This window comes from Siphateles boraxobius, unplaced genomic scaffold, assembly GCF_051911475.1.
Source record: "Siphateles boraxobius isolate OS27281-9 unplaced genomic scaffold, OSU_SipBor_1 19, whole genome shotgun sequence".
Lineage (NCBI taxonomy): Eukaryota > Metazoa > Chordata > Actinopteri > Cypriniformes > Leuciscidae > Siphateles > Siphateles boraxobius.
Genome location: NW_027508799.1, coordinates 32,211,727 through 32,226,341, shown reverse-complemented (window position 1 = coordinate 32,226,341; position 14,615 = coordinate 32,211,727).

Sequence of the window (14,615 nt, the reverse complement as noted above, 5' to 3'; positions counted from 1 at the left end):
GAATTGTTTCATGCTAATTAAAGGAGAAGTGTCTTTCTGAAACCGGTCCCGGTACGAGTCTGTATCAGGAGGATTCAGGAAACACCGGCCACTAGAGGTCAGTGTTGCTGCAGAATTCACTCAAATCCTCACTGAAAGCCTCCCAAAAACACAGAACATTTCAAAACAACTGGTGCTCGTGCAGCCACACACAACCTCTCTGATTGTTTTAATTTAACACCGATTAAACCAGCACCATAACCTATCACTAAAAGCTCCAAATAATTCTTACAAATAAGAACATGGGCATTTTACACTCAGGATAATTACTGATATCCCAGGAGGAATTTGATGGAACTACTTGAGAGCATATGAAAAAAAACAAAAAAAAACATTTAATTCTTATTAGTATAAATAGTATAAAGGGCGCAGATAACACATTTTCCATTTGCTTCATAGTCAGCAAACATACTTTTAAAATTTATATAAATCTGCGACAGTGTACGGTTCAGTAAAATATCTGCCAAGGACTTCAATAACACCCAGGAGTGTGACAGAAATTAAACAGCCTTATTAGAATTTACACGTGTTGAAGAAAACATGAGAGACTGTGTGGGAGAAAACCACATATGGATCCAGAGAGAAATCTGAACACAAGTGTTTAATTGTGTTCAAACGTGGAGGGCGAGAGTGCTCTTCACTTTTTGTCTTTCGGAACGACAGATTTACTCGACTTGACTTGTGATGTGCTATTAGCAGAGGCACATATTGCATGATAAAATCAATTCAAGCTTGTATTTGGTAAAGAGTACTAAAATATTGTAGGTGTTACAATCAGAAGGTGGGATATTATTTCATTCCGTCTGTTGAGCTGGAAGGAGATTATCATGATGTGTGAGGTGGAGAATTTGTGTGGAAGTAATGACACTTCTGAGGAGCGTTTTCAAACCATAAACACCCTCAAATTTTAGCCTGAGAATAGTAGGATAAGACCTGTAATTACGAACAAAAAAAATCCTCATGCCAAATGAATATGTATAATAAAGATACCTTGTATTTTTTGCAGCAAATAATAATAATAATGTTGACAGGGATTACTCTCTCTTTATAAAAATTAATATACAACAATGTAAAAACAAACACTAAAATGTAGACATTCTGCAAATCTATGAACATATAAAAATTGTATTAGTAGTAGTAGTATAATGATAATAATGTCTGCAAGCCATATTCATATTTAAAAACAAACTCCAAATCTATATAGATAGTAGTAGTAACAATAACAATAATAATCTAAAAAGATATAGCGGCCATTCAAAATCTGTCTGTTATAAAAATCCATTTTTTAAAGTAAAATACTTTAAGATATTTAATTCTATTTCCCAAATTTTAAATTTGACTGCTTTTAATAGAACTGCTTTAGTAAATGGTTAATGAATGGCTTTAAAGCGTCTCTGTGTATCAGTTACAGTGCACAGCTCCAGTAAATAACAGCAGCGGCTCACACACACATGTATTACGGTGTGTGTTGAGGATTAGCCCAGCTCAACGAGAGACGCGTTACGAGACGAACGCAGGAGCCGTCCAGCAAACACAGCGCGCAGGATCCCACTGAAATAAAGAACAAATGAGAGATAATTATGGCCGAAGGAACAGAGGCGGGGGGTTGGTTACCGTTACACTCACATGCAAATGCTGCTTTGTTGCATGCCGAGCATCCTAATACCCTGAGAGTCAAATACCTTCCTTTTTTTCCACATTATGGAATTTGTCATGTTCAGTTGGAGCTGTCATATTCAAAACTGTGTGCACTAATGTGTGTAATCTGCTTTGCAACACATCAATTATGATGGATATTCCTCTAGTGGAGGATTTTCTCTTTTTTTCCTCTCAGTAATCACTCCACACTTATTAGGAAGCCTGTTTAGTAAATAATGATCTCCACTGAAGGATGCTGAACGTGTAGGGATTGACGGAGTGTGAGTGCAGGAGGGAAAACCACACAAAACATTTAGATTTATTAGTGCCTCTGTTTATTTGCACCTGAATATACTGTGTGTGTGTGTTTGTGTGTGTGTGTGTGTGTGTGTGTGTGTGTGTGTGTGTGTGTGTGTGTGTGTGTGTGTGTGTGTGTGTGTGTGTGTGTGTGTGTGTGTGTGTGTGTGTGTTTCTATGGGCGTATACCCTCAAACTAACTAAAATAACTATTTTTACCAAGTAACATGTACACCTAGTAAGTAAGTAAGTAAAGTTTATTTCTAAAGTGCTTTTCACAGATAAAATCACAAAGTGCTGTACACGAGAAAGGTAAAATCAAAACCTTATATAAACAATGTAAATACAAAAAAAAATTGTATATACAGTACATATGTAAAATCAAAGTGACACTAGTTAAAATGCCTTGCTCCTACCCAGAATGCCTTGCTCATCGTCCATAAACCTATGAGCGGCACTGCTTTTGTATTGGTGCTATTTTTCCCCGCAACAGTTTCTTTTAATTCAACTCTCCTTTAAAATTGAGAGTCACAAGATTTTCCAGGTAATGTAAATTTGTAAAACTAGAAACCATAACATGAAGTTAAATGCATATGCCAAAGAAACTAGTCAGGTTGAATTTAATTAAAAATTTTGGTCTGTACAACCAAATAAAGTGTTACCCAAAACACTTTTGCTGCGATTGAGTGGGGATACTGGTGAGGGTTTGGTGGTTTGGTTTAAGGGTATAAGGGAAGTTTCAACAGTGTAATTACAGGAAATTAATTACAGCTGCAATTACATGCAGGCATTTTTACATTTTTACATTTGTACATAATAAATATATTGTACAAAAATTATTAATTTAAATGTTAGTGCATAGTAGTTAAAGACAATTACTATAAAGTAGAACCGCATATTGTATATAAAACAAAAAAAAACAGGTAGTAAAACTATTAAACAAAAAGGACTATAGACCACACTAAAAAGATTCACATAATATATCAGCGTCTATTATCTACATACCACTCCAAAAATGGCAGACTGCTCACCGGAGAGAAAGAAAAGAGAGAAAAAGATTGTGTGGGAGACTGAGTCGTAATTCCTCCTCCAGCCTTCAGTGTAGAGGTGATAACAGTGAGCTCTTAAAAACAGCGTGACCGCTTTCACCACACAACAAAGGCCTGTTTGTTCCCCCATACACCTGACACTGCGACTCCTCACAGATAAACACACTTCAGCGCGGCCTCACCTCTCGCCCTGACCCTGTCCCACCGCTCACGAAGAGAAGCTGCAGTCCCTGCTCTGAGCACCAACCAAAATATGCACACCAGCAGCTTCCTGAACAGATGAAGCGCTCGCAAACGGCTTTCAATTCAATATTATTGTTTTTCTGCTGATTTCTCAAACTCTTGTGTAGCTTCCACTATAAAGTAAAAGAAAATTAATTCAGTTAAAATACAATAACCAGTAAAACAAGATATAGTTTTTGTAAAAATTGACAAAAAATACCATGTATTTTGGTAATGTCATTTTTTTGTACTTTGTACTTTAATTGATCTTTTTTTTTTTACTTCGAGATTTGAGTTATTAAATGACATGAATGTATGAGACTGCTGTAACTTCATGCTCATCATTTATTTTAAATTTCCCTAATCTTTTTGCCTTTACTAAATGGTCAATTTTAAATGGTCCTGCTGTGTGACGAATGCATTTGTAAAAAGTACAAACATTCCATGTAGCTTCTTGATTAATTCGAGGTTATAAAGTTGCATACATAATAATTATAAAATAATTAGCATAATGCTATGTTTAATATGCCTTTGGAAGGAGTCTCACGTTCCACTGTCAACTTCTCGAAAATCTACCCAAATACCTTAGTACATAATTCAGTATTATTGTATTGCTTTCACTGTACCGTGGTGCCACCTCATATCTTATTTAAGAGAACAACATTACTCTTAAATATAAAGGTTCTTTATTGGCATTGATGGTTCCATGAAGAACCTTTAAAATGCATGGAACTTTTTCATTCCACAAAAGGTTCTTTATAGTGGAAAAAGGTTCTTTAGATTATTAAAAGTTTTAAGAATTGTTCACTGGAAGGATCTTTGGAGAACCAAACATGACTCCACAGTGGCATCGCTGTGAAAACCTCCTTTTCAGAACCTGTATTTTTACTTAAAACTTTCTGACAATAGCTTATCTTTAAATGACTGTTCTGTATTTGAGTTTGTATAAATGAGGATCTCAATCTCCTTCCCTCACTTGGTACTGTAACCTGGATCAGTCCTGGCAGTGTAAAACAATTGAATGATGGATATCTGAACTCCAGACCAGAGAAACTCTCTGAATTGATCATAGTCAGATAGGATAGTTATTTAAAAAAAACAGCCTTACAGGAATGAATGAGATGACTACGGGGAATAAAGAAATCCAAGCAGATTGCCACGTCTTCATTTCATTCTGATCTGTAACTTGAGGAGAAGCATTTAAAATTGATTTAATGCGCAGCACATACTGAGGCTCAAATAACTATTCGAAGACGTAAGGCACACCTAATAATGTCTGAATATCATTGAATTATTTTACAAAATATCAAATCCAGAGTAATTTTACAGAAATATGGCACACATTAGACAAAAAAGAGATTTTTTTTCAGGTATTAAATCATAAAATAAAAACATACCGTTCAAAATGAAGACAAGTATTTGGACACTTTATTTGTCAAACATTTTTAAAGTGCCCCATTATGCTATTTTAAAGCAACCTAATTTAATTTAGGAGGTCTCCTACAATAGGTTTACATGCATCAAAAACACTTTAAATTTTTTTTTTAATATACATTGCTGCGTCAGCTATTTTCTCAGTGTCTGAAACGGCTCGATCGAGGATTCAGTATCCTTAAACCCTGCATTTCTGAGAGCCTGCTCTGATTGGTCAGAAGTACCAGGCTGTTGTGATCGGTCTACTCTGCTCTGATTGGTCAGACGGCCCAGTCTGTTGTGATTGGTCTATCACTTACAGCACGTGTCAGAAACTAAACGCCTGTTACCATATCTGAATTTTAGATCTGGCGGCTTCCTCACTGCTTGCAAAGAAAGTGAATGCAAAGAAAAATGCGTCTTCTCGACATATCGACAACACGAACAAAACTCCTCCAGTCTCAGCTATAACTACAGTGTTTGAGGGCGGGGGAAAGTAGACACTGTTCGTAGGCGGCCAATGAAGACCAATGGCTGGCATTAGGCAAGTTTGTGGAAACCCTACGTAGGTTTGTGCGGTAAGTAAGATGCCAAATAACTGACAACTGGTTTCAGGCAGTTCAGAATCGCTTCTTTCTTTTGGGAGACAATAACTTCATTTATCCATTTATGCATTTTGATCTTTAAAACTTGTCAGACCTTTTACATTGACAAACAGTTACAAACTACATGAAAGGTAGATGTAATAGGTCTATCGCACAGATACAGCAACTCAATTCAAGTAGACAGCCGATGACCAGCGCATAAAAAGTTCATAATGGCAAAAGAAACAGACTCCATAACTGAGATACCTTAAACGGCTTCATAAGATGTAAACCCAGCACTTTTTTTGCACTACTTTTGATCTAATGCCCAACGGTGTTTGAAAACTGGATCTTTTACATTCACAAACAGTTACAAACTACATGAAAGGAAATATCCTAAAAAGCATAATAGGGGGACTTTGAGTGTCAAAATACTTTTTAAGGCCGCTTTCTCTGAATGAAGCCAATATTCCAATAAAACAGTATTGTATCTGTTTTAAAGATTTTTGATTTATTCACCTGTTTCCTGTTACTTTCTTAGCCAAAAAACCTCAGGCAAACAGGATATGAAGAAATCCCAGAGGTTCTCCGGAGAACAGCCGCTTCACCCGCTAATCAATTTCATTTGGAGATCGAACGACCAGTGGATGAAAACGAGGCCACAGTGCCTCTCCAGGCCAGCAGGGCTGACACGACACACCTGTGGATCCGTAACAGTAAACTACGTAAACGTAAACTACATCACATCCCAAAACAGATATGTTTTTGCTGAACTCATTACAATCAATGATGCACACAGAAAACAGCTAATTCAAGTAGACAGCCAATGACCTGTGCATAAAAACTTCATAACGGCAAAAGAAACTTAAGGTTTGCCACAGACAGCACGCTATAACTGAGATACCTTAAACAGCTTTAGAAGATGTAAACCAAACACTTTTTTGGGAGTTTTTTGATCTAATACCCAACAGTGTTTGGAAACTGGACCTCTCAGACCAAACGGTTTAATCAGAAAAGTGTTTTACTTCAAATCAAGCCAATATGTTCCTTCTCCCGCAACAATCCGCTAAACTAAATATAGAGTGTGGCATGTAGTGTTCATGTCCCATAATTCAGTCTGGCCTGCTCTTGCAGACAAACACAGAAATGTTATTTTCACACGTTCCTTATCTCCCATCCACACTGCAGGATTTAGCACTAAAATAACAAGCGTAGGGTCAGGTGGCTTCGCTCAGTAAACTGCTCGTATGTTAAGAAAGATGTTACACTCCTGTCAGTCCGGCTCCCATCTTGTTTTACCAGGTGGAGCCGCCACAGTCACTCATGTTTTGATATAAACCAACTGGAGAGGACAGATACCAGTTTAGTCTGAGGAAATCAGCCAGAGCAAACAAATACATCTCGAGCCCCACTAACACTGCCACATCTGACAACCATTAACCATGTATCAATGGATGAGAGAGAGAGAGAGAGAGAGAGAGAGAGAGAGAGAGAGAGAGAGAGAGAGGGAGGGAGGGGGGAGGGAGTGAACCTTTAAATTGGCCCGATCTGGTTTGGAATCTAGTAAATAAACAGAGATCCAGGCACCATCCTTCATTAGTGATGGAGGGCCCCTGGAATGTGAACGGAAAGATGCACACCTGCAGTAAAGGGGCCGCTTTCCCCTTACTCACTCACAGTACACTTCAGCTGACTGTCTGAAACACTTTAGAAACATACCGTTGCATTTCATTATATAGACCTTTATCAGGGTAGATATTTTTAGTAGAAAAAACTAAAATACAAAAAAATACATTATCTAGGACCTAAATATAGTGAGTGCCAAAGTAAAGACTGTAAGTCTATCCCTGACTGGCTCGTTTTCACTTGTGTTAAATTCAAGTTGCCGTTTAACCTGACTACGGTCTACTGACTATTGAGTTATTAAACAATCTCATTATATGATTACTACTGTTCAAGAGTAAGGCTGCCTTCATCTGATCCTAAATACACAAAGGACAGTAATATTGTGAAATATTATTACAATAAAATATTTTTTAAATGTAATTTATTTCTGTGATGGCAACGCTGAATTTTCAGCAACATTACTCTAGCAGTCTTCAGTGTCACATGATCTTCCAGAAATCATTCTAACACCATGTCTACACCAGATACGAGCGGCGCCACACATCAAAAGTAAATAGAACCCATTATAATCAGTGATGCTGTCTACACTGGATGCGGCTCTGTGCGACGCGACAAATTCCCGACAGTAAACTGATGCCCTGTTCTATTTCTGATGTACTCCAAGTGTCTGCGTCACTTCTGACACGAAGAACAAATGGATTTCCAATGGTTCCTTTGTAGCATCCAGAATTTACAGCCTCAAGCTGTTGTGCAGCGACATGACATGATTGTTGCGTCCCGTGTAGACATGGTGTAATATGTTGATTTGCTGCTCCAAAAACATTTCTTATTTTTATCAGTTAAAACAGTTTTGCTGCTTAATATTTGTGTGCATATTGTGATTCTTTGATGAATATGCGGTCACTTTTGAGCAATTTAATGCATAGTTGCTGAAAGAATTTATTTCTTTTATAAGTACACCAAACTTTTAAATGATAATGTACATTTTAAAGAAAAATAAATCATTATTCTTGGATAATTTTTATGATTTCTGTATATAATGTTAACCCTATAAATGAAAATTAAATTAAATTAAATTTAGTTACAAGAAAAATACAATTCTATTTCTGCCAGTTTGCGACAGATGTAAAGGAGGGTTCTTTGTCACACCTGTTTTGGTTTTGTCACAAACTGTTTAATTTTTGGACTGCTATATTTGATTTTTTTAAAGAAAATTCAAAAGGAGGTTAAGCCAGACCATGGTCCTGCAATTCTCAGATCCTCTGTGACATTGAATACTCTTCCAAGATCTCAGCAACGACCTCTATTGATGGGCATGACTCTTGCGAAAAAAAAACACAATACTTTTAAACTGGAAATCTTCAGACTCTCTATCGTTCAAAGCTTGGTTATGTGAATTGTTTCATGTCATATAACTAGAGAGGACCGTTTCCTTGGAGTCCAAATCTCATCAACAATTTCAAACTGTATGGCAACCCTTCGTGGATTTACTCAAGTCAGAATAGTGTATAATTATTGTTCTCACTGTAATAATTAATTTATGATTAGGTCTTGTTTATGTTAGTCCAACCCCGCTTGTTTTGTTATCTTTTGTTATGGTTGTATTGTCTGGTTTTCCTTTGTACACTATGTAAAAAATTGAAAAGAAAATATATATATATATTAAAAAAAAAATTGTTACAAGAGTGCTTTGAATGGTTACTAGGGCATTGCTAGGATGATCTGAATGGTTATGAACCGGCCCAAGTGAAAAGAGGTCTCCACCTCAGAAGTCTCTACGATATCCTGGTCTCCAAATATCCCTTTAATATCAGTCTATATGAATTTTCACCAAACAGAATATTATGTGTTTGTTTGCAAATGAAAAGGAACAGCACACCTCTTCCCAACAAGCTGATGTATCACCGAAGACTGTAGCCCAAATGGTGCTTTATAATGTGCTAAAGTTTGTTCATCAGTAACAGAAAACTACCTAAGAACACCCATTGTGTGATGACTGTCAAACTTTCACTGCCAAAGAATAAAATCGAGTGGATCAACTACTTTTTGAATATACTACCAGATGAGTGTGTCAGGATGCATTTACTGAAAAAATGCCCTGGATTTTATTTCCTTTCAGTTCAGCACAGTTCTTTGGTGATGAGAAATTTGCTGCGTTAAGCGATTCCAGAGTGCCAGCGCGACTGAAGCTCGCTCGGAACACAAGGAGGTCTCCTGGGAACGCTAAATTGTTACAAAGCAAGGAAAGGCTTTTGCGTTGATGGCTGAAAAGTGAAAGGCGCTCATATCGGTAACAAGGGCCTCCAGAGCGGGTGTTCTTCAACGTGAACACAAAGCTGGAGAGAGCAGAAAAGAGTAAGACAGACACGAAGGCGAGAAAAGGTGGCTCTGCGCTTGTTTCAATTGGCACACCTGCTTTGAGAAACTTGGCTCGAATGGAGAGGTCTAAAAGTTAATTACACTCTCGGTATGGCCAAGAGAAATGTTGCTAACTGACGTAACCTGATAATAATTTCAATTTTGCTGACAGTTATAAACTCATCAAGTTGCAGCCTAGGGCTTGCGCAACGTGCACAATGAACGCCTGTGTCTTCGAATTCAGCCCCACGACTAATTCACTGCCCCTCTCGGCTGTCTAAATTAGCGTCTTAAATTATAGTACCAAATATTTCCTGGTTAATACAAGGCGTTCACAATGGACATAGCTGTGTGCGCTTGCTTTAGTGTTGCAAAATGTGCTAAAAACAGCATTAAAGTTAACACGCGACCACACTTATCCGCAATTTTGTTTTCATGGCACACAGAAACATGAGGCACAAATACACACAAGGGAAAGCGTGAAAGTCTGTTGTCTGGATACCAGTTACACTGACACATTATAATTTGTCTAACTTTGCTCACTGTAACTTGTCAACCACTGGCAGCAATTGTGTATAATGTGATCTTACAGTATGTGTTTATTTAAATTTGCATGTAGGTTCAAAACCGTCAAAAAGCAGCACTCCATTAACAGTGATGTCAAAGCATAGTTCATCCCAAAATCAAAAGAAAGAAATAGAAATAGCTACAAGTTAAAGCCTATTCTTGAGGATCATTTAGATATTTTTAATTCTGGCATTAACTAAGCTTTAGTTTTTGTTAAAATCAATAACATTTGCAATGTGCGTGTGTGTGTACAGCTGTCAGAATCCATTCCCCCACCCCAATAATGACTTGCATAAAAAAAGACACCTTACAGTTATCATGTGTTATCAAATTTTCATAAAAACAATCATCTGCATTTTTCTTTATGCTAATTATAATGTGTTATTTTTTTATGATTTTGGGGTGAAATGTGATTTTTTTTATGAGGTTTATCCAATAAAACTATGATATACTTCACAACCTTTGTGGAACACAGTAGATAGATAGAACAGCTTTTTCTTTCTCTCTCTCTCTCGCTCTCTTTTTTTTGTATTGCGTGGGTGTCCGACTCAGGAGAGTTCATGGGCCTCTCCGCAGAACAAAGGCCTTCAATCACACAACACAACACCACCCACAGCATCCTGCTTTCTACTGCCACTAATTAATATTAATCATCTTCAGCAGCACACCTGAGAAACAATATAAGAAAAGAAGAACATAACCCGCTTTGGTGCTACATTGATTTGAAAACGCATATATATGAGCACAAATAAATCAATAAAAATTAACTGCAGAAGTTTGAAGCAGAAGGTTGTGATTGACCAATCAGAATCAAGTATTTCAGAACACTGTGAAATAATTATATTAATACTCGCATATAGCTCCACTACTGGTACAGACATTAAAGTGTAATTTAATTAGAGACTCGGAGTCCTTCATAACTGTGTGGGTGTTACACATGGGATTTTATCTCAACTAGAGCTTTTCAGATTGCATTGCATCATAACTGGGCTGCAGGACACAGCAGCATGGAACAACAACCAAAAAAAGCATCAGCCAATCAGAAACAAGATATTGTCACAGCCAACCAAGCATACTTCCAAAATCATTCGCGCAAACTGAAATCACCACAACCTTTTAAAACACCCCAGAAACACTGCGGCATCTAATGGCAAAGCCCCAGATAAAGGGGTCCAGCTTAAGAGAGTCAGAAGTGAAAATAAGAAAAGAAACTCTGCGACCGTGTCAGTCAAACCCTCCCTCATTACACCAAACCCATCATGCTACAGTGCTGACCCTAACACTGAATCTGTACACACATGCCATTAGTCACAGACAGACAGTGTGTGTGTGTGTGTAGATTTCTTTTGGAATGAGAGGAAAGCTGAAGGTCGCTCAGACGTTGAGGCAATCACCCTAATGAAAACAAACGAGGGAGAGTCTGCTCGCTTTCTCCATAATCAAACACACCAGCTGACAGAAAGAGAGCGAAAGATAAAGAGAAAGATCTAAAGGGTCAGTACCTCAGCATTGTTCTTTAATTTACTGTTTCCAGTTTAGGTCCACTCCAGGGGAGATTTAAAGGCACGTGGAAACAAAAGGGGCTGAGAGAATAACTCCAGCACAAACACAGAGGCTGGAGACTTTACAAGCTCAGATGAATTACGACCTCATCTTTAAATAAGACAGAATGATGCACAAAAGCACATGAAACAGTGAAGCTTTGGGTTTGTAAAGACATTTGGGTAATAAAGACCAGGGAATGATGTGGCACTGCGTTGAAAAACACCATAAAATCTAAGTTTGAGTTGTGTGGGTTTTAGTCTGTAAGCTTTGATGCAAATCTATATGCACAAATACTCCTAAAACTTGACTACACTTATCTTTAGCACACACTCAAAATGTACACTCTTTATCTCCTGGGAAATGGAGCAAAAACATTGATGACTCATCCTGCACTACACAGATTCTTGTCCAATCAAAAGCTCTCCAGAATGAGATTAGTGGTCATTCTACAAAAAGTCAAACAGTGGGAGGTGACAGTGGGACAGTGGGAGGTGAGGGAACGCTGGCGCCTTTGGCTGCCGCTCCTTTCTTCAATTTGTTTTTTAAGCTATATTATTCTCCGCGCCTTTGCGGTTGCGATGTGGACGTACCATTTTATATACTTTGGACTGCTGTCTCTTAATTGTGTACTCCACCTGGATTAACCTGCACGGAGAATTCCCTTACCGAGAATCAACGCAGTGCTTCGGCGGTGTACGTAGTGCACGAGGACTCTGTGATACTACGCTCACGGTGTGCATCGAGGATTCAACGCTGTGATCCGGCTGTGTACGCGGACTTACTGACTATGGCCCTGAGGTACTCTGCACGACAACTTCTGAGCTTAAAACGAAACTCTTATCGTTTAGTTAAAGACTCTTACGAACACTGTCGAGACGCTGGCTTGCTGCGTTCCAAACGATATATTCACCGGGGCTCGAGGTGCAGTTTTTCCGTCTCATCCTCTCCTAATGTTTTTGTCCCTGCATGCCGGCGTAAGAAAAACTATCTGCCTTACGTTGGTGCTGTTCACAGACATTTAATATCAGTTCCCCGTGTGGAGACTAAACTAATGTCGTCTCCTACTCAGAGCCTGGCCTATGCTGCATTATTTAATGCCCGCTCTGTGAATAACAAGGCACTTTTTTTATCGGATTTTATTTCGGATAGAAACCTGGACTTGCTGTTCTTAACTGAATCATGGCATAAAGAGAATGACGGACTTCTGTTTAACCAGATAACTCCTGCTGGTTTTGGAGTTTTAGATCTCCCGAGGTCATCTGGTAGAGGGGGTGGCATTATTGTGGTTTACAACCAGCAGTTCAATTTAAGCTCTGTGTCTGTTCCTCAGTTTTCATCATTTGAGTGCTTGGTTTTGAGTATTTCCGCTCCTACTTCTACAATCATTGTGACCGTCTACAAACCACCTAAGACTAAGCCACATGCAGTTTTTATGTCAGAATTTGCTGATTTTCTGTCAATGCTGTCCTTAAAGTTCCACAAAATTCTTATTGTCGGGGACTTCAACATTCATGTGGATCAAAGTGATTCAACGACGGCTAAGGAATTTTTATCGCCGCTTGACTACTTCAATCTCTCGCAATTGGTAACTGGCCCGACTCATTGTAAAGGCCATACTTTGGATCTTGTGATTACAAAGAGCTAATTTGTATCACAGTTATCATCTGTTGGTATTGGATTATCTGATCATTCAGCTGTCTTTTTTTATTTGGTATTGCACAATTCATGTGTGCCTGCCACCCGAACGGTAACTTTTCGGAAGTGGAAGTCTATTGATCAGACAGTATTTTCGAATTCTGTTGTTTCCACTTTCGGTGATCTGCACTTCACATCTTTGGAGGAGAAAGTCTCACAGCTGAATAACGCTCTTGCTGTTAATCTAGACACTTTTGCTCCCCTGAGGTCACGCAAGGTTACTTTTACTCGCACTGCTCCATGGTATAATGACAATCTGCGCACTAAGAAGGCGGCCTGTCAGAAAATGGAGCGAAAATGGCGTCTCACTGGCTTGCATGTTCATTATCTAGCCTGGAAGGATCTTCTAAGTGACTACGGAGCATTAATTGAGATTGAAAGATCTTTGTATTTCTCTCAGACTATTGAAAACAATCAAGAAAACCCAAGACATCTATTTAAAAACTATAAACAGACTCCTTCAAGTTAATGCTGCTACTACCACGCCTGCTTCTCAGCCGCTGTGTAATTCTTTTCTTCATTTCTTCAATTCAAAAATTGATAGTGTTCGTAAACAAATCTCTGTTTCATCCGTTTCTACTGTTTCATTCCATTGTCCACCTGGGTTCACTGGTACTTTTCTAACTAACTTTCCTCTTCTTGATACTGAGACTCTTACAAGGGAGGTATCAAGCATTAAAGCTTCCACTTGCTTGCTTGATCCTCTTCCCACATGCTTATTTAAATCTTGCTTTGGGGTCCTGTCTCCGGTGGTTCTCAGTATTATGAATGACTCTTTGCAGACTGGGGTTGTTCCAGCAGCATTAAAGATTGCTGCGGTAACTCCAGTACCAAAAAAAGAGAATGTTGCCCTGGATGATTTTAATAATTATCGTCATATTTCAAACCTTCCGTTTCTGGCAAAAATACTTGAGCGTATTGTTGACTCTCATTTGTGTAAACATCTCACAAGTAATAACCTCTTTGAACCACTTCAGTCAGGATTCCGTAAATTTCATAGTACTGAGACGGCTCTGGTTAAAGTCACCAATGATCTGTTGATGGCTTCTGACTCTGGTGCAACATCTATTCTCATTCTTTTAGATTTAAGAGCCGCTTTTGACACTGTTGATCACAGTCTAATGCTTACACGTCTTGAGAGAGTGTCTGGTGTGTCAGGGACAGCTTTGAAGTGGTTTCAGTCCTACTTTGCTGACCGTTCCCAGTTCATCTCAATGGTTGACCATAGGTCTGAGATTAGCCCGGTTCTCAATGGTGTTCCCCAGGGGTCAGTTCTGGGCCCTTTACTCTTTAACATCTATCTATCACCACTTGGCTATCTCTTGAGATCGCTCGGCCTCCATTATCATTTCTATGCCGACGATACGCAAATTTATATACACTCAAAACCAGATGAGCGCTCCAACGTTGATTTTCTTTCTGGTTGTATTACTGAAATAAAAACCTGGATGAGTAATAATTTCCTGTGTTTGAACAGTGATAAAACTGAAGTTATGCTCATTGGTTCTCGTCATCAAACCTCCAAAGTTGGTTCTCTGTCTTTTAATCTTGATGGCTCTGTTTTGGGTATCCAGAGCAAAAT